Source organism: Lampris incognitus, chromosome 17 (assembly GCF_029633865.1).
Source record: "Lampris incognitus isolate fLamInc1 chromosome 17, fLamInc1.hap2, whole genome shotgun sequence".
Classification (NCBI taxonomy): domain Eukaryota; kingdom Metazoa; phylum Chordata; class Actinopteri; order Lampriformes; family Lampridae; genus Lampris; species Lampris incognitus.
Window position 1 is genome coordinate 43591864 of NC_079227.1, and position 19242 is coordinate 43611105.

The 19242-nt window shown below is 46.9% G+C and overlaps 1 protein-coding gene across 1 annotated transcript in view; it reads left to right on the forward strand.

Annotated features, from left to right (window-relative positions):
- ryr2a (ryanodine receptor 2a (cardiac)) overlaps nucleotides 1-19242 on the forward strand; it is a 1161183-nt gene that overhangs the window by 675796 nt on the left and 466145 nt on the right. The gene's annotated exons all lie outside the window — the stretch shown is intronic.

Sequence of the window (19242 nt, forward strand, 5' to 3'; positions counted from 1 at the left end):
TCCATGGTTGGGGTGGGTGGGATCTCTGCTGATGCTGGACCCCTTCGAAGGCAGCGTTTGTGATAAATGTCTTGTATGGCTGGGGGCTGGGTACCGGTGATATGCTGGGCCGCCTTGACGACCCGCTGCAGAGCTTTCTGGTCTACTGAGGTGCAGTTGCTGTACCACACTGAGATGCAGATGGTCAGGATGCTCTCTATGGTGCAGTGGTAGAAGTTGGTGAGAATTTTGGGGGGTAGACAGGCGCTCCTCAGCCTCCTCAGGAAATGCAGGCGTTGTTGGGCCTTTTTCACAAGGGCCTGAGTGTTTAATGTCCACGAAAGGTCCTCGCTGATGTGGACTCCAAGAAATTTAAAGCTGGAAACACGCTCCACTTCCACCCCATTGATGTGTATGGGGCAGTGGCTGCAGCTTCTATATACTAAGTCCAGTTGCACTCGATTCAATTCCTTTGGATAACCATGACCTGGATGAATGAGAACATTCACAGACACGAATGGTTTCTTTATTTTGCGAATGCTCTTTTATAGACCACAGGTCAACACAACAGCACCCTCTAGTGGTTGACATCAGTTTAAGCGCACATACACATAACCTTGGTTTAGCCAATATTGTAACAAGTACAAGCCTGTTTCATCCCATAAGCAATCATCAGCTGTCAATGAAACCACTCGATGAAGGACATACCATCTACTGCGTCGTCAGGCACATCACGTCAACATTTACCAATGGGAAATGGAGATGTGTAGTGTACAAAATTGTCAAAAACACGTGATCGTTAACGGAGTTGCGATTCAAAATTCAAAAATACGTTATCGCTAACGGTCCAATTTTTTGGGGGGGGGCGGGGGTATTTGTCTTTTGTCCTGATTTATTTGTAATTACAAAATAGGTGCTTGTATCTATGTCTGCAACTGCTGTCCAATTCAACCCTGTTATTAAATGTGGACATTTCTGGTTTGCAGATGATAAAATATTTAGTTAGACAGTTCAGTTAGACATAGATAGATTGCACATTTTACTAGTGGTTGAATATGCTTGTTCTATGAGAGGATTTTCTAGGTGGTTGAATAATTAATGTTTCTGTCCACCAATGGACAGAATTGGCGGGCAGAAACATTAATTATTCAACCTACAGTGATACCGTGACCCCATACATCGGTAAGCAGTTTTTTGAACTTGAAGTGCTTTACCCCGGACTATCAACTGAGGAAGATATTCAATCGGAACACCATCAAAATTAGTTACAGCTGCATGTCTAACATTCAACACATAATATCGTCCCACGACACAAGAATCATGAAAAAATAAGCGACACCTTCTGTTACGGCTCGTCCATCCCGCGCCTGCAGCTAATCAGCTCGTCAGGGCTGGACTTAGTCGTCAGGGCTGGGCTTAAGTTTGCTGGTCTCCCGGAGCCCGTTGCCAGTTGGTGCCGTAACATCCTCGTTGAAGTGGTCACTCTTCCCTCCCTGTGTATTCTCTCAGAGTTTATCTCAACCCGTGGATTTGCTATTTTCTCCGCGGAGGTTTTTTCCCTGCGGAATCATCCAGTTTTCCCGTACTTTCCCTGTTTGTTGGTGACTACCCGCAAAGCGACTCGCCGGACTCTTTTCGTTGCCGTGTATGTTGTCCCGTTGGGCCTTTGTATGAACTGTTAATGAAGTACGCCAGTTTCGGCGAACTCTATGTCTGCTTGGTGTCGTGCGCTTGGGGTCTTCCACAAACCCCAACAGTACGAACTGGCCCTGACGACCCCAGCCGGCACAGAGAGCGTACCGACCAATCCGGTTCAAGCAGCTCTCATTGAACAGGTCCAACTGACCAACTCCCACACCCAGCAGCTAGAGGCGGCCTCTGTCGCTGTGAGGGGTCTCCAGACTCGGGTCCAGCCCCTCCAGGCCTCTGTGGATAACCTAATGGGCCAGCAGGCGGCATTGGCGAGCCAACAAGCAGAGATCCTGCGGCAGTTGCAGACCATCACGGCGGCTCTCACCACCCAGCCGCCGGGCCAGCCTGCTCCTGGAGTCGTGGGTAACCCGCCCCCTGGGCCCGCTGCCCCAGTCAACCCTGTGGGGCTCAACCCGGTTCCCCGGGAGCCCTGCTTCTCCAGTCCACGACCATTTGATGGCAACTTCGAGACCTGTGCCACGTTAAACATGCAGTGTGAGCTGGTCTTCACGCACCAACCTAGCCTGTTCACGTCTGATGCTGCCCGTGTTGCTTACGTGACCAACCTGCTCAGGCCGAGCAGCTCAGTGGGCCACTGCTTCCTGGTCCATGAGGGCCAGTTTCTGCTTCACCTACGAGGATTTTGTGGCGGAACTACGGAAGGTATTCCACCATCCAGTCTGTGGCGAGGACCCTGGTGCTCGGCTGAGCAATTTCCAGCAGGGCAGTGGCAGTGTTGCGGACTACTCAGTGGAGTTCAGGCTGGCCGCAGCTGAGAGCGGCTGGAACGACCAGTCACTTCGGGTCACCTTCCGGAGAGGTTTCAGTGAGGCTGTCAAGGACCAGCTAGCCACCTGGGAGGAGCCCACCTCCCTCGATGACCTGGTCAAGCTCGCCATCTGTATCGATGGACGCCTCCGGGAGAGGAGGCGCGAGCGAGCCCTGCGTGGATCCCCGTCCATTCCCCAGTCGTCCAGCACTCCTGACAGGTCCCCTACTCCTGCTCGCCCCACGTTCCCTGTGGCCGTTTCTCCCTCCGTGCCCCAGACCGCGACGGGGGAGGAACCTATGCAGCTGGGGCGCACGCGCCTTAGTCCGGCCGAATGGGAGGCCCGGTTCATCAAGGCGGGTCAATGCCTCTACTGCGGCCAGAAGGGACATCTGATCAGCAGTTGCCCCACTCGACCAAAAGACTAGGCTCACTGGGACCCGGGAGATCCTAGTGAGCTGCCTTTCCTGTTCCCACCGTCCTGCCCCAGAGAACCATCTGGTTAGCATTACCCTGGCCTGGGCTGACCAGCGGCTCACGGTGGGTGCACTCCTTAACTCGGGAGTTGATGAATGTTTCCTGGACTCAGAATTTGCTGCCCAGGCCAACATCCCGCTAGAGACGCTGGAGAAGCCCATGGAGGCCTTCGCGCTGGACGAGTGCTGCCTGGCCAGCGTCACCCAATGCACCCACCCTGTCTCTCTCACCATAGCCGGGAACCATGTGGAGAGACTTCGGTTCTTCATTATCCAGTCCCCGGTAGTCCCTGTGATCCTAGGGCGCCCCTGGTTCGTGCAGCATGAGCCGCACATCGCCTGGGCCCCCGGTACCATCATGTGGAGCTCCTCCTGTCATGCCCAATGTCTCCAGGCTGCTCCCGGCCCGTCCCCCCGACGTGCCCCTAGTGCCCCTCTCCTCTGTTCCCCCCGAGTACCATGATCTAGGGGAGGTTTTCAGCAAGACCCGAGCCCAATCTCTTCCTCCTCATCGGCCGTATGACTGTGCTATCCACCTCCGCTCTGGGGCACCCCTTCCCAGCAGTCGCCTGTACAGTCTGACCATCCCCGAGAAGGCTGCGATGGATGAGTACATATCCGAGTCCTTGGCAGCGGGGCTCATTCGGCCCTTGTCCTCCCAGGTGGCAGCTGGATTCTTTTTCTTGAAGAAGAAGGACGGGGGCCTCCGGCCCTGCATTGACTATCGCCAACTCAATGAGATAACTGTCAAGAACAGGTATCCCCTTCCCCTCATGAGTTTCACCCTTGAGCCCCTCACCCAGGCTACTGTCTTCACTAAGCTGGACCTCCGGTGTGCCTATCATCTGGTCCGGATCCGGAAGGGGGACGAGTGGAAGACAGCCTTTAAGACGCCCCGGGGTCATTATGAGTACCTGGTCATGCCGTTCGGCCTCACCAACGCCCCGGCGGTATTCCAGGCTCTCATGTATGACATTCTCCGCGACGTGCTCGACGAGTTCGTTGTGGTCTACCTCGATGACATACTCATCTTCTCCAGGACCCTCGAGGAACATGTCCAGCATGTCCGCCGGGTACTAGAACGTCTCCTCCGGAACCGGCTCTTCGTCAAGGCAGAGAAGTGCCGGTTCCATTCCCCTTCCGTTGACTACCTGGGCGAACTTCTATAGGAGGTTCATCAGGAACTACAGCCACGTGGCAGAACCTCTCACCAGGCTGACCTCCCCCTCCCAGCCGTTCATCTGGTCCCCGGCTGCCCGCTCAGCGTACCAGTCCCTCAAGGAGAGGTTCACCAGCGCCCCGGTCCTGCTCCACCCCGACCCCAAGAGGCAGTTCATCGTAGAGGTGGACGCTCCGGACACCGGGTTGGGGGCTGTCTCTCCCAGCGGTCAGCGTCTGACCAGAAGGTCCATCCATGCGCCTTCTTCTCTCGCCGGTTCCTCCCCGCCGAGGAGAACTACGATGTCGGGAACCGGGAGCTGCTGGCAGTGGTGGCTGCTCTGGAGGAGTGGCGCCATTGGCTGGAGGGGGCGGAACAGCCGTTCACCATCTGGACTGATCACAAGAACTTGACGTTCGTCCGAGCAACCAAGCGTCTCAATGGTCGGCAGGCCCGGTGGGCCAGCTTCCTCAGTCGGTTTGACTTCACGCTGACCTATCGCCCCGTGTCCCGCAACACGAAGGCAGACTCCCTGTCCCGACAACACACAAGGAGAGAGGGAGCCAGCTACAGAGTTGCCGACTCCCATCCTTCCTGAGGCCAGGGTGGTGGGCGTGGTTACCTGGGGCATCGAGACCGTGGTCAGGCAGGCGTTGCGCTCCCATCCCGCCCCAAGCCACGCGCCTCCACGCCGTATGTTCGTCCCGGACTCAGTCCGGCCCCGGTTTCTTCAGTGGGGCCATGCCAGTCAGTTTGCGTGCCACCCGGATGTCCACCGCACCTTCACCTTCCTGGCTCGGCGTTTCTGGTGGCCCACCATGAAGAACCATTTTGTATGAACCGTTAATAAAGTGCGCCAGTTTCGGCGAGCTCTATCTCTGCTTGGTGTCGTGCGCTTGGGGTCTTCCACAAACCCTAACACCTTCATCACAACCGGACTCCCCCAACTTCAACTGCCGTGTGAACGACTCATGCCCCATCGAAAGAAAATGCCAGATGAAGGGAGTAATCTACCAAGCTACGGCGACGAGAGATGACAACGACAAAATAGAAACATACGTCGGTCTAACAGAGGGAACATTCAAAAAGAGGTTTAATGCATAAGTGTAGCTTAAGAAACAACCGTTTAAAGAATGTCACATCTTTAAGCCCTTATATTTGGTCATTGACGGACAGAAACATTAATTGTTCAACCAACTGGAAAATCCTCTCAAAGAACAAAACATATTCAACCAGTAGTAAAATGTACAATCTATGTCTAACTGAACAATATTTTATCATCTGCAAACCAGAAATGTCCACATTGAATAGCAGGAATGAATTGGCCATCAGTTGCAGACATAGATATAAGCACCTATTTTGTAATGACAAATAAATCATGACAAAATATACAAATACCACCCACCCACCCCCACCCCCAAAATTGGACCGTTAGCGATCATGTGTTTTGGAATTTTGAATCGCAACTCCGTTAGCGCTCACGTGTTTTGGAAATTTTTGTACGTTGCACATCTCCCTACCCCTTTGGACAATGTACACGTGATGTGCATGACGAGGCAGTAGGTGGTATGTCCTTCCTCGAAGTAGCTTTATTGACAGCTGATGATTGCTTATAGCGTGAAACAGGCTTGTACTGTCTCATAAAGAATTTACTTTAATTATTTGTTGAAAACTTTCCCTACCGTTGAGTGTTTCTTTTAACAAAGTTATTTATATTGTGGGTAATTCTACTGGAGTGTTCCTGCTGGAAGTCAGGGGATTCATTTGCATATTACCCACAATGCAGCTGCTGAAGCGTGTTAATGTTTTGTGTTATATTGTAGGATATTGAACATGTTAAAAACGGGGGCAGATTTGTTACAGATAGCGGGGATGTTGTGGAAGGTAATGGGGTCGTTATTAGAAAAGTTGTATTGGATAGCATGCTATTTCCCACCATGGGTGTAAAGGGTAGGCAAATAGGTACGGTCGGTTCTGTGACCAGCGAGCTGGCTCCAGTGCCTCCAGAACTTGGTCACCTCTGACTGCATTGCTTGGAGTGTTTTGTAAGGGTAGCTGGAAAAGTCAAAGGTTTTGAAATCCCCCGCTTTGAGATACTCGACTGAGTAGGAGAGAATTTGGTGTGATATATTGAATACAGTCTTCCCGGCACTGTACCCTGGCGTCAATTGGGCGCTCATTTGCAAAGTTGGTTGCTATATGAAGAGTTTTCTGAAACTCGCTGTAACTACGCACAGACTCATTTCCAAGACTCTGGAGTACCGTTTTATAACGTGGACAGCAGCTTCTGCAGCACCGTTTCTGTGTGGAGAATCGGCCGGAAGTCTGCGATGTAGATCGAAGACGCACGACTGAGGGCTCCCAGTCTACTTTTTGACAAAACTTGTTTTACCTAACTTTTCCTTTGAGACTTTGACAAATACGGCCCAGTAAGACTTACTTAAGGGATATGTTACGAAATGAGCCACTGTGAACTTGTCAAACCAACAAGCAGCGTCGACAAAACTCCAGCTAGAGCTAACCATGCATATGCTAACCGTGCATATGCCGATCCAGGGAGGGCTGCAGACCTACCACACGCTTCCTCCGATACATGTGGAGTCGCCAGCCGCTTCTTTTCACCTGGCAGTGACGAGTTTCACCAGGGGGACGTAGCGTGTGGGAGGATCACGCTATTCCCCTCAGTTCCCTGTCCCCCCCGAACAGGCGCCCTGACCGACCAGAGGAGGCGCTAGTGCAGCGACCAGGACACATACCCACATCCAGCTTCCCACCCACAGACGCGGCCAATTGTGTCTGTAGGGACGCCCGACCAAGCCGGAGGTAACACGGGGATTCGAATCGGCAATCCCCGTGTTGGTAGGCAATGGAAAAATGTTTAACGTTTAACTGCAGCCGAGTCCACCATCAAAACGCTCCGAACCCAAAACCTGTCTCTGCAGGACCGGATCGACGACCGCGAGAACCGATCGCGTAGGGCCAATATCCGTGTAATGAACATTCCTGAAGGCAGTGAGGACGGTAAAGATCCGGTCAAGTTCATGTCGGAGATGCTGATGCAAATGATGGTTCCTGATGTCTTTTCTGCACCGCCTGAGGTGGAGAGAGCACATCGGACCCCGACCTTCAAATCCGGCCGAGGAACACCCCCCCCCCCCCCCCGCGCGCGTTCCTGGTTTGCTTTTTCAGATTCCAGCAGAAGGAAGCTGCACTGCGCTGGACCAGGAACCACGAGCTGATGTACCAAGGAGCAGTTATAAGGGTCAAGACCTCAGCGCGGCACTCGCTAAAAAGCGGGCCGCATTTAACGGCATCAAACAAGCTCTGTACCAAAAGAACGTGCAGGTCCACCTACTGTACCCGGCCCGGCTGCGCGTGATGTATGGAGACGACTCGTACACATTTGACTCCCTTGATGAAGCTCAGAAGTTTAACAATCAGAAGATAGCTTAAAAAGTAGGCTAGCATACCGGCTGTTTTGAGCTACACTAGTTGGAGACTGTTGATTACCTGGACTGATTTGAAAATGGGTAGGGCTATGTTTACCGTTTGAACGCACCCTCTCAACAGCCCTGGGACTGAAGGTATGGTCACTCTCGCTGTAGCCTATTATTGCTGGACTACGTCAACTCATTTGTGTTCAGCGTTCTCATTATAGAGACGTTGCCTACCCTTTTGTCTTTTGGGGATTTTTTTCCCCGATTTTTTTCTTTCTTTTTTTGTTGCCCCGACCAAGAGTACAATAATTTGTTTGATGGGGACATCAAAAGTCTAGAAGGGGGACGGTGTAGCCCGGGTGAGAAAAGGCTGGGTTTAGTACAGTTGTTAAATGCATGTAGTTTTACTGTGTCATTAGGGACTTGCTAATGTCTGAGGTTCACGTCCCGTCTGCCCTAAAAAAGAAGAAAAAGAATAAAACGAAACAAGTTTTATTGGACTGTACATGGGCGCACACGCGGCATAGCGAGTGTACAACCTATCTTGTATGACATATGAGTGTTTTATCAGTTAATGTTAAATGTCAATAAGGGCAAATCTTTATTGTGATTGGATGGGGGGCGGGAGTAGAGAAGACTTCAGGGAAGAAGAAGAAGAAGTTCTAGAGAGTTCGTGAGTGAAGGTCTCAAGTCAAGTGGCGTTCTACAGTCTCCTCAACATTATCCTGTATTCGCTTTAATTGTATACTTTTACAGTCGACTCTTATACGTTGATTAAACGTGTACATTGCAAGGTATGTTGAGTCAGATTATATTCAGAAGTTTGAGGTTGTGTACGTAAATTTTCGCTGTTAGTTTCGTTTGCTAACCCAATCAGTTTACGTTAGCAGATTGCTTCCGATTAGCTTGGGTAGTTAGGCTAATCTAACCTTTACTTAAATGACGGCAGTTGTCATTCTAAATACGGTCTGTTACTGACAACATATAGGAGTCGACTCGGTTTTATAGCACGTTTGAAAGACGTGTTTTATTTTCTGTTCGACCCCGGTGTTCTCTTGCTAGTCAAACATGTTAGCAAGTTAGCTTATCTGTATCGTTTATACTCTGCCTTGTTTCGGTGAGCCTGGAGCTCGTGGGACTGAGCCATAGTATTCAGCAGTACTGTCATGTGCATAAACGACAGGCAAGGGAGTCGCGATTAATAACGTGCTTTATTCAGCCATCTGCTTCCAGTCCCCGCCCGTACAATCCCCAGAGTGCCCCAGTACAGAACCGCGCTAAAACATATGGTTACGTGCCCCTCCTCTTACGTACACAGCATGCTGGGCACTGTAGTTCTCATCACATCTCCCTCCTTTTAAAGAACATGTATGTTCCAATGGAAACAATAACATTGCTAGATTATAAAACATAGCAACAGCAATACCATATTAGCAATTTGCTAATTAACAGCATAACCAGCTAACAATTAAGACATGCACTTCAAAATTCAAAAATTAACCTGAAGGGGTGGGGTAGACTGCCCAGCCCTTCGACTGAGTGTGGGGATTATTCTGCCCCATTGTTCACTCAGTATCTAAACACCATACCGCTTTGGGGGTTTTACAACTCTGCCACTGGAGGTGATGGTGAATCCAGAGGGCCTTGCTGGCACGTCCGGCTCCGTGGGAGTGCCCGATGAGGTGGCGACCGGCGGGCTGAGTTGTTCCTGCTGCAAGTCATTGCTGTCTCTGGCTGGTTGGGTTGCAACAGTTGCAGGGGTAGGCACGGATTGCAGGTGCCTGCGGTTCCGTCTGAAGACAGCCCCGTCTTCCGTACGCACCGTGTAGGAGCGTGGTTCCCCTGAGGGATTCACCACGACTGCGGGCATGTTCCACCCCTTTTGCCCGTCTAGTTTGACTCGTACCCTCTCACCTGAGTGCAGTTCAGTTAGGGCACGTGCAGAGTGTCTCCTGTCGAAGAAAAACTTATAAGCCTCCTTTGCCCTTCTGTCATTCTTCTCCACCTCCTTGTGGTCGAAGAGCTGTGGCTGGAGTTTCCTCTCCAACACAGGCATGTTGGTCCGGATCTGGCGGCCGGTCATGAGCTGCGCGGGGCTCGCACCTGTGGCAGCAATTGGTGTGGCGCGGTAGTACATCAGCGCTAGGTGAGGGTCAGGCTGCCGCAAAATTCTTTTGGCCGTCCCGACGGCCCTTTCGGCAGCTCCATTTGCCTGGGGGAAGTTTCTGTCCCATCAGGCTGCTATTGTTACGTCTCGCCGCTCCACACCCGCTCTGCAGTGTAACCTTGGCCAAGGCTCAACGTCTCCCCGCTCCACACCCGCTCTGCAGTGTAAGCGTACCCGGAGCTCTGCCAACTCCACCTGATGCCTGTTTCCTCGTTACCCCTCCACTCACCTGTTGGCAATCACCTCCCTATATCTGGCTGTGTCACTCTCAGCTTGTTGCCAGTTCGTGCCGTTCCCTGGGAGAGTACTTGTGCTTGTCCTGCTCATCGAAGTTGGTTTACTTACCTGGATCTTCCCTGGAGATTTCTCTGTTGGACCTTCCTCGTTGCTCCCCTTCCCCTGTGCGCTGCTTTCCGTTTACGAAGAGGATTTCTTCACTCCAGCGTGGCTGTGATTTTCCGTTCTCCTTTGGTATCCTCCTGTTTACCCCCCCCCCCCCCTCCTGCCTGGATTAAGGGCCGACTCCACTGTTCCCGGATTAAAGGGCGACTCCACGGTTCCCGGCTTAAAGGTGGACTTCGCGTTTCCTGGTGAGAGTGGACTTCCTGAGTTTTCTCTTCAATAAATTAGCCTGTTGGTCCCGCTATATTGTGCCTTCTGTGTTTGTGCTCTTGGGGTCGGGTGCAAACCCTAACAGCTATAGCCTACTCTCACTGGAAACATGCGTCATTCAACCAATCCGAAATGGCAATCACTCCGTGGACAGACTGGTAAATAACACTTTATGGAAGAGGGGTACTGGCGGGGAAAAATACTAAAACTAGATGATATGAAAACAGAACGAAATCCGTTTTATAAACCCAGTATGTAGGAGCAGAAGCAGCGACAACATATGTCCACATGCCATTCCTGTCTGCCAATCAGGCAAGACACATGAATGAACAGGCCATACCTTTCACATGCACTTTTACACAACCATCAAAAAAGATAAAAAATGTGCCCGAGCCCCTCCCTCACCTGGCTAATATGCTACTAGTAGCAGACTACCCGGTTAATGTGCAGATAACCCGTTCTGGCGGGTAATCTGCACATTAACCGGGTAGTTTGCACATTAACCGTTTTTTCACATTACCCGTAACACACACACACATATATATATATATATATATATAATTTTCCCGTCTCAAAAGCACTGGTATACTTGGGATGCACAAAGGTATTGGTTGTGCAACTATTGACTGGAGTCACATTCTTTATTTGCATTTTCTTTTTTGGGGCATTTGACATAATTGAGAACTGTGCGCCTTTTTTGCATTGCTGCTGTCACAACTTTACTTTATTCACATTCCTAAATTCAACACATGACCTGTTTATATAAGGAGGTTGTCTGGTCCAGTTATTTCATCTGAATAATAAGTTGAGTTCATTAAGCGTAATTTTGCTTGGTATAGTTAACTCTTATTCAGAATAGTATTTGTATACGAACCTGTAGCCCCACCTTCCTAGTTTATTCCCTTTCACGGCGTCTATAGACGCAGAGTAGGGGGTGGGCGCTACATTTGTTTTTGGTATCGCCATCATAGGCTGTGGTTTCATACATACACTCACTGGCCACTTTATTAGGTACACCTTGCTAGTACCGGGTTGGACCCCATTTTGCCTTCAGAACTGCCTTAATCCTTCGTGGCATAGATTCAACAAGGTACTGGAAACATTCCTCAGAGAGTTTGGTCCATATTGACATGATAGCATCACGCAGTTGCTGCAGATTTGTCGGCTGCACATCCATGATGCGAATCTCCCGGTCCACCACAACCCAAAGGTGCTCTATTGGATTGAGATCTGGTGACTGTGGAGGCCATTTGAGTACAGTGAACTCATTGTCATGTTCAAGAAACCAGTCTGAGATGATTCAAGCTTTATGACATGGCGCGTTATCCTGCTGGAAGTAGCCATCAGAAGATGGGAACACTGTGGTCATAAAGGGATGGACATGGTCAGCAACAACACTCAGGTAGGCTGTGGCATTGACACAATGCTCAATTGGTACTAAGAGGCCCAAAGTGTGCCAAGAAAATATCCCCCACACCATTACACCACCACCACCAGCCTGAACCGTTGATACAAGGCAGGATGGATCCATGCTTTCATGTTGTTGACGCCAAATTCTGACCCTACCATCCGAATGTCGCAGCAGAAATCGAGACTCATCAGACCAGGCAACGTTTTTCCAATCTTCTATTGTCCAATTTTGGTGAGCCTGTGCGAATTGTAGCCTCAGTTTCCTGTTCTTAGCTGACAGGAGTGGCACCCGGTGTGGTCTTCTGCTGCTGTAGCCCATCTGCCTCAAGGTTCGACGTGTTGTGCATTCAGAGATGCTCTTCTGCATACCTCGGTTGTAATGAGTGGTTATTTGAGTTACTGTTGCCTTTCTATCAGCTCGAACCAGTCTGGCCATTCTCCCCTGACCTCTGGCATCAACAAGGCATTTTCGCCCATAGAACTGCCGCTCACTGGATATTTTCTCTTTTTCGGACCATTCTCTGTAAACCCTAGCGATGGTTGTGCGTGAAAATCCCAGTAGATCAGCAGTTTCTGAACTACTCAGACCAGCCCGTCTGGCACCAACAACCATGCCACGTTCAAAGTCACTTAAATCACCTTTCTTCCCCATTCTGATGCTCGGTTTGAACTGCAGCAGATCGTCTTGACCATGTCTACATGCCTAAATGCATTGAGTTGCTGCCATGTGATTGGCTGATTAGAAATTTGCGTTAACGAGCAGTTGGACAGGTGTGCCTAATAAAGTGGCCGGTGAGTGTATATTGATTGTTCACCTGGCCTACAGATGTTATTCTGTTCTATTTTTCATTTTAATTTTTTCCTTGAGTATGATAAGCGCTTAATATCTAAATTCTGGGAGCCTTCTTCGCTGAAAGAGTCAGGTTGTAATACCAGAAGGTCTTGGGAATAGGGCTATGTAGCCTGCAGCTTGCCTCAGAGAGAGGAACAAGTATAGGCTCAGTTTTAGTTTCGTTCATGGTTGGGATGTGCGACAGGGTTATGGGAATGGGCACCCCTAGTTTTTTACAATGTGTATTCTCTTTTTTTCTCCCTAAAAAGGTTATTCATGAGGCTGTGCATTCTATTATAATCACTTATTTATCTTGTCACTGTCATCACTGTTACTCTACCATTCCTGGCTAAATATGGAAAATAGAACTAGTAAGACTGGTGTACGATTCCTCAGCTGAAATGGAAAAGGTTTAAACGGGCCCGTAAAAAGAGCTAGAATATTCAATCACCTTAAATATTTAAATTGTGAACTTGCGTGTCTTCAAGAAACTCACCTGTTGGTTAAAGATCAAGTCAGACTAAGAAAAGGTTGGGTGGGCCATGTGTTTCACTCGAATTTAAATTCCAGAACTATATTGATACATGAAAAAATGCAGTTCAATGCATCTGCTGTTATTTCAGATCCACAGGGACGCTATGTTATGCTGTCTGGGCTCCTTTCCACAAACCTGTTGTTTTGGTTAATGTTTATGCCCCAAATTGGGATGATGATAAATTTATAGAAAAAGTCACTTCATTAATTCCAAATTTGAACTCACAACAATTGATCTTTGATGGCGATCTGAACTGTGTAATTAATCCAGTATTAGACCGTTCTAATTGTAAATCCACAACCCCTTCAAAAATGGCCAAATTACTATCACTCTTTATGGACCAGATAGGGGGTGTCCTTATTTCCACAAAATCAATCCTTCCCCAGTTCATTAGTCATATAGTAGAATAGACTATTTCTTCATTGATAGAACGCTTCTCCCCTATGTCACTAAAACTGAATATTTGACTATAATTGAATCAGATCATGCCCCTGTGTTACTAGATATCACATTTCCTCTTAACAATTTGGAACGCTCTCCTTGGAAATTAGACAAAACTTATTGGCTGATAAAGAATTTTGTGTATTGACATCTAAAAAAAAATTGACGACTTTATCGAATTCAATAAAAAAGATAATATTTCCCCATCGTTGCTTGGGGAAACATTGAAAGCTGTAATCAGGGGCGAGATTCAGCTAGATTCAATAAGATGCGAAGACTTGAACAGGACCAGCTCGTTAAATCTAGATACACTGGACGCTCTGTACTCTACCTCCCCTTCCCCTGAGCTCTTTAAAAGGAAGCTCGACCTCCAAACCCAATACAACTTGTTATCAACTAGAAAGACAGAACGACTCTTTCTGATATCACGTGGATATGTCTATGAGCATGGTTAGAAGGCTGGTCGTCTCTTAGCACACCAGTTTAAGTGCCAAGCGGTTGCTCGACAGATCCCACAAATGAGGAAACCAAATTGGGAGTTAACTATTGACCCAGGAGAAATTAATTAAACATTCGCCTCATTTTACTCATACCTGTATACGTCAGAAGCAACAAGTGACAGTATTGATGTGGATTTTTTATTTTTTTTATTTTTATAATCTCCAGGCTCCTTCTATCAACGTAATTCATGAGACTGAGACTGAACTCCCACTACAACAGACAGAAATCATTAATGCAATAATGGCGATGCAACGTGGTAAAACGCATGGCCTGGATGGGTACCCAGTAGAGTTATTTAAAACATTTTTTAACAAATTGTCTATAATTTTACTCGATATGTTTTTTTTTATTTATTTCTGATTTTTTCCTTTTTTCCCCCAATTTAGTGGCCAATCGCTCCCTATTTTAGTTCAAACACCCACCCTCGTATGTGTTCGCCAACTGCATCTCTCTTGCCGGCAGTCTCGAAGGAGATGCCTCACCACTTTCGTGACAAGGCGAATCCAGGCCGAACCACTGCTTTTTTCGACACACATTCATGTGGCGAACACAAACCGACTCCACCCCCCTCCCGCAGACAGCGTTGCCAATTATTGCTGCTTCGTCGAATCCGGCCATAGTCAGATCTGACGAGACCGAGGCTCGAACCCCGGTCCACAGTGGGAAACTGCATCGACACAAAGCCGATGCTTAGACCGCTACACCTCCGCGGACCTTTTACTCGATATGTTTAATGATTCTCTGTATTGTGGGTCGCTGCCACAAACACTGACCGAAGCATCAATTACCCGCCTGCTTAAGCCAGGTGAAGACAACACAGAATGTTGTTCATATAGGCGCATCTCTCTCTCCTAAACTGTGATGTGAAGATCCTAGCCAAAGCTCTTGCCCTATGCCTAGAAACCACAATGCATGAAGTGATATCTGTTGACCAAACTGGCTTCATTCTGGGACGACATTCATTTACAAATATCCATCGGCTTTTGAATATTATTCACTCTCCTGCGTCCAGTGAGGTACCAGAGATGGTCATCTCACTGGACGCAGATAAAGCTTTTGACAGGGTCGAATGGGAATTTTTGTTTACTTGTTTAAAAAAAAAGGGTATGGTCCTAATTTTATTTCATGGATTAAGCTTTTGTATACCTCACCCAAAGCCTCAGCTGTTACAAATGGTAAACAATCACAATACTTCCAGCTGTCAAGAGTGACCTGTTAGGGCTGCCCACTCAGTTCATTATTATTTGCTTTAGCTATAGAGCCCTTATCCGTTACACTAAATCGTTACCATCTATAAGTGGAATTCATAGAGGAGGAATAGAGCATAGGTTGTCTTTATATGCTGATGATTTATTATTATAGGTTTCAGATCCAGTTCTAAGCACACCCCACATTATCCATGCTTTGAAGAGCTTTGGTACCTTCTCTGGGTACAAAGTAAACTTTGGCAAAAGTGAATGTTACCCTAATGACTTGGCTCTTCAAATACAGGATAATACCTTACCATTCCAAATGTCTAGGAATGGCTTTAAATATTTGGGCATTAATATCACGAGAGATATGCAAAGTCTTTATCGGGAAAATTTTCTCCTTTATTTGAGAAAGTCAAACTAGACCTGAAAAAGTGGAAGTCACTTCACCTGTCCTTAGCGGGAAAAGTGAATGGTATTAAAATGAATGTACTCCCCAAATTCCTTTATTTTTTTCAATGTATCCCACTTTATCTTCCTAAATCCTTTTTTAAATCCATTGATAAGACTTTCATTTCATTCATAAGGAGCAATAAGATCCCTAGAGTACGTATAGAATTACTGCAAAGGCCTAAATTACAGGGTGGCTTAGCTCTTCCAAATCTTTGCTATTACTATTTGGATGCAAATGTTAAAAACAAATGTATTGGCTTCACTCTCCAGATACAGACTGGTGTGACTTTGGAGCTACATCTTGTATATCATAATCTCTCACAGCCCTGGTCACTTCCAGCTCTCCCCTTTCTATTACACACTTTACTAACAACCCAGTCGTCATCAATACCCTCAAGATATGGTTTCAATTGAGACAAAACTATGGGTTAAAATATTGTCTTGGCATGAGTCCTATATGCAATAATCACATTTCTCCCCCTGCTACATCAGACTCTGCGTTCTCTTTTTGGCAAAGACAATGTGTTTCTAAATTTAAAGATATGTACATAAACAGTGTATTTACAAGCTTTGATGACTTATCGCACAAAATTTGACTCCTTCGGTCTCGCTTATTTCGATATTTTCAAGTCTGACACTTCCTTCAGAGCCATGACCCCAACTTTCGAAACTTATCTTCAGTCTCAGGTTTAGATGGCATGCTAGAGATCCTAGAGATTTAATTCTAAAGGACTAATTTCAAGGATATATGATTGTATAGCATCTCTTAAAAACATAACTCTTGCTAAGATTAAGGCAGACTTGGCAGTTGAGCTAGGAGAGGACATGGATGAGGACGGCTGGAACTGTGCTTTACAAAAAGTGAATGATAGTACTTCTTGCACAAGACTAAGTATAATACAGTTCAAAGTCCTACATCGTACCAATTTTTCTAAAGCAAGACTAGCTAAGATATACCCTAATTTTGACGCAAGTTGTGACAGGTGCCATAAAACCCCTGCCAACTTAACCCATATGTTTTGGTCATGTCCAGCTCTAACAACTTAATTGTCTATGGCAGGGATAGACACTAATATTTTTAAGCACTGGCCCCATGGGCCACCAAGCCCCTAAATTTGGTGGCCAAAGTACATTTTTGGTGGCCCAAATGTAAAACACAGAAAAGGCAATTTAACACAACTTAACACTGACACATCAACAAACGAAAAGACATCAACAAAATGAAAATATATAACTATTTATTTAAATTGAAAACTCAAGTTCATTTGTAAACATACATACATATTCTCTGTCTCTTAGTTCACACTCTTTTTCACACACCCCTCCATGCCTCTGCCTCATACACGCTCTCTCTTGCTCCCTCCATTCCTGCCTCCCTCCCTCCCAGCATTGTGCCTGTCAGTCATGTCTGCAATAAAAACATTACAAAAAGTAGTAGAAAACCTATAACACATACTTCTAACTGTAGCCAAAATTGTCAAAATACATGGGAAGAATTAATATTTTTTTATAATTATTTAAATTGAAAACTCAAGTTTTTGTAAACATATTGTACATTTATTCTCTCACAGTCTCAGTTCAGTCTTTTTCGCATCCCTCTGCCTCATACTCTCTCGCTTGCTTGCTCCCTCCCTCCCAGCATTGTCCTGGCGTCAGTGAGTGCAATAAAAAACATTACAAAAAGCAGTAGAATTCTAATCCGCAAGAACCGAAATATAGCGGGCTTGGCACAGCTTCTCCGGTGTTGGTTCCCAGATGTCATTGTAGATGTGGGGAATGAATCTACAGCATTAAAGTTGCCGACAACAACGTTAACACCATTAACTATGAGCAACTAGCTGCAAAACAAACAGGAAATGTGCTACACGAGCTGGCCAACAATAGCCGACTGCTGATGAAGAGTAGCTACATTTCATTATTTGTCCAATAAATTTAGGTAGCTGCTCTCCTTAGTAGAATTAGCACTACGTTAATTTGCAGCATATAAACCTAACCAGCTAGCTAGCTAACTAGATTAGAATTAAACCAACCCACCTTGCTGTGGCGTTGTCGTTTACATGTCCATGCACCGTGTCCACGCCGCTCTGGATATGGAGGTCGATAAGCCCGGGCAAAGCACTGGATGCGGTTTCGTTGCGTACAGACAAGGCTCAACGTTTTCGGTTTTTATTTTTCAAAGCCATCCAGCATGCCGAACTTCGCCACAAGAGGACGCTGTTGCATAACCTCACACGAAAAGGAACAACTTTTGGATTCGTGGAAACATAAAATCCGTGTGAAAATCAGTTTAAACCGATCTGCTCCTTTTAAAAAAAATCGGTATTTTTCGGTGAAAATCGGTGAAAACCGAAAACGGTGAGCCTTGCGTACAGAATAGTATGCCATGTTGTCTCCCGTTATCCACTCTCCATGTGAGGTATTGTCTCCCCATGGGTGTATTTTCAGGCGATGTAACTGCAGGGTGTGCAACTGTGCACCTTAAGTGTTGTCCACTTCTTCCATGACTTGTGGTGTGGTGTTTCCTGAAGGCGTTGTTTCCGGTGAAAGATGAGCTGGACTTCTCGGCTTGTTGAGGAAACTGGCGGCACACAGGCAGTACATTACGTCCTTAGACGTGTCATATTCTAGCCACTTAAACTCCTGCTTCCATTCACTCCTAAACTTTCGTTGCCATTCCGTTAGTTCATAGTCCACCTGTTGTGTTTCTGGTTCTTCTGTAGGGATCGTGTTCGCAGCTTGAGTAACGTTAGGCTTAGTAAACCCATGCTTCAGCAGCCCCGACATGTCAGCAGCTAGCTGGCGACGAGTAAAATTAAGTTATTGTTAGCTGTTTTCGTAGAATGTTGAGTTAAAAGACGTGAATGAATCGGGATGTTTGTGGAACTGTGACGTTGCATTTGCGAAGGGCAGTGGGTATTTTTTTTTAATTAACCTTGACTTGGTGGCCACAGGGGGCCACCTACTGGGGATGGCCACAGAGAAACTTTTTATGGCCACGGGCCATCGGGCCATAGTTAATGTCGAACCCTGCTATGGTTTTTAAATCACTGTCGAGAGCACTTGATATTGATTTCCAACCCAATGCAGCAGCAGCAGCTATATTTGGAATCACAGATGGGGAACACTGTAATGAGGAAAAGCCATAAAACCATCATTCCTTTCACGACACTGCTTGCTCACAGAAGAATTTTATTACATTGGAAATCAAAACACCCACCTAAAGTGTCTATGTGATTGAGTGATCCGATGCATTTCATACAGTTAGAGACGATTAAGTACACTCTTAGGGGGGGTCCAGTGACAATTTTTTTCTCCATCTGGGGTCCGATTTTGACATATCTAAGCAAACTAAAAACTTTGCCTGATGACCTGAGATATATGTATAGACCACAGTAGGCCTACATAACATTTCACAAATAGAAATTTTTAAACATATCTATCTATTTTTCCTTTCCTATATCTGTATTTTTTTCTTCTTCTATACCAGTTACCAGGGATTGTGTATTCTAGGGATATACATATTGTGGATATTGTATTTAAATTGCATCTTAATTGTTTCTGCCATGGACTGATGCAGGCATGTATGACT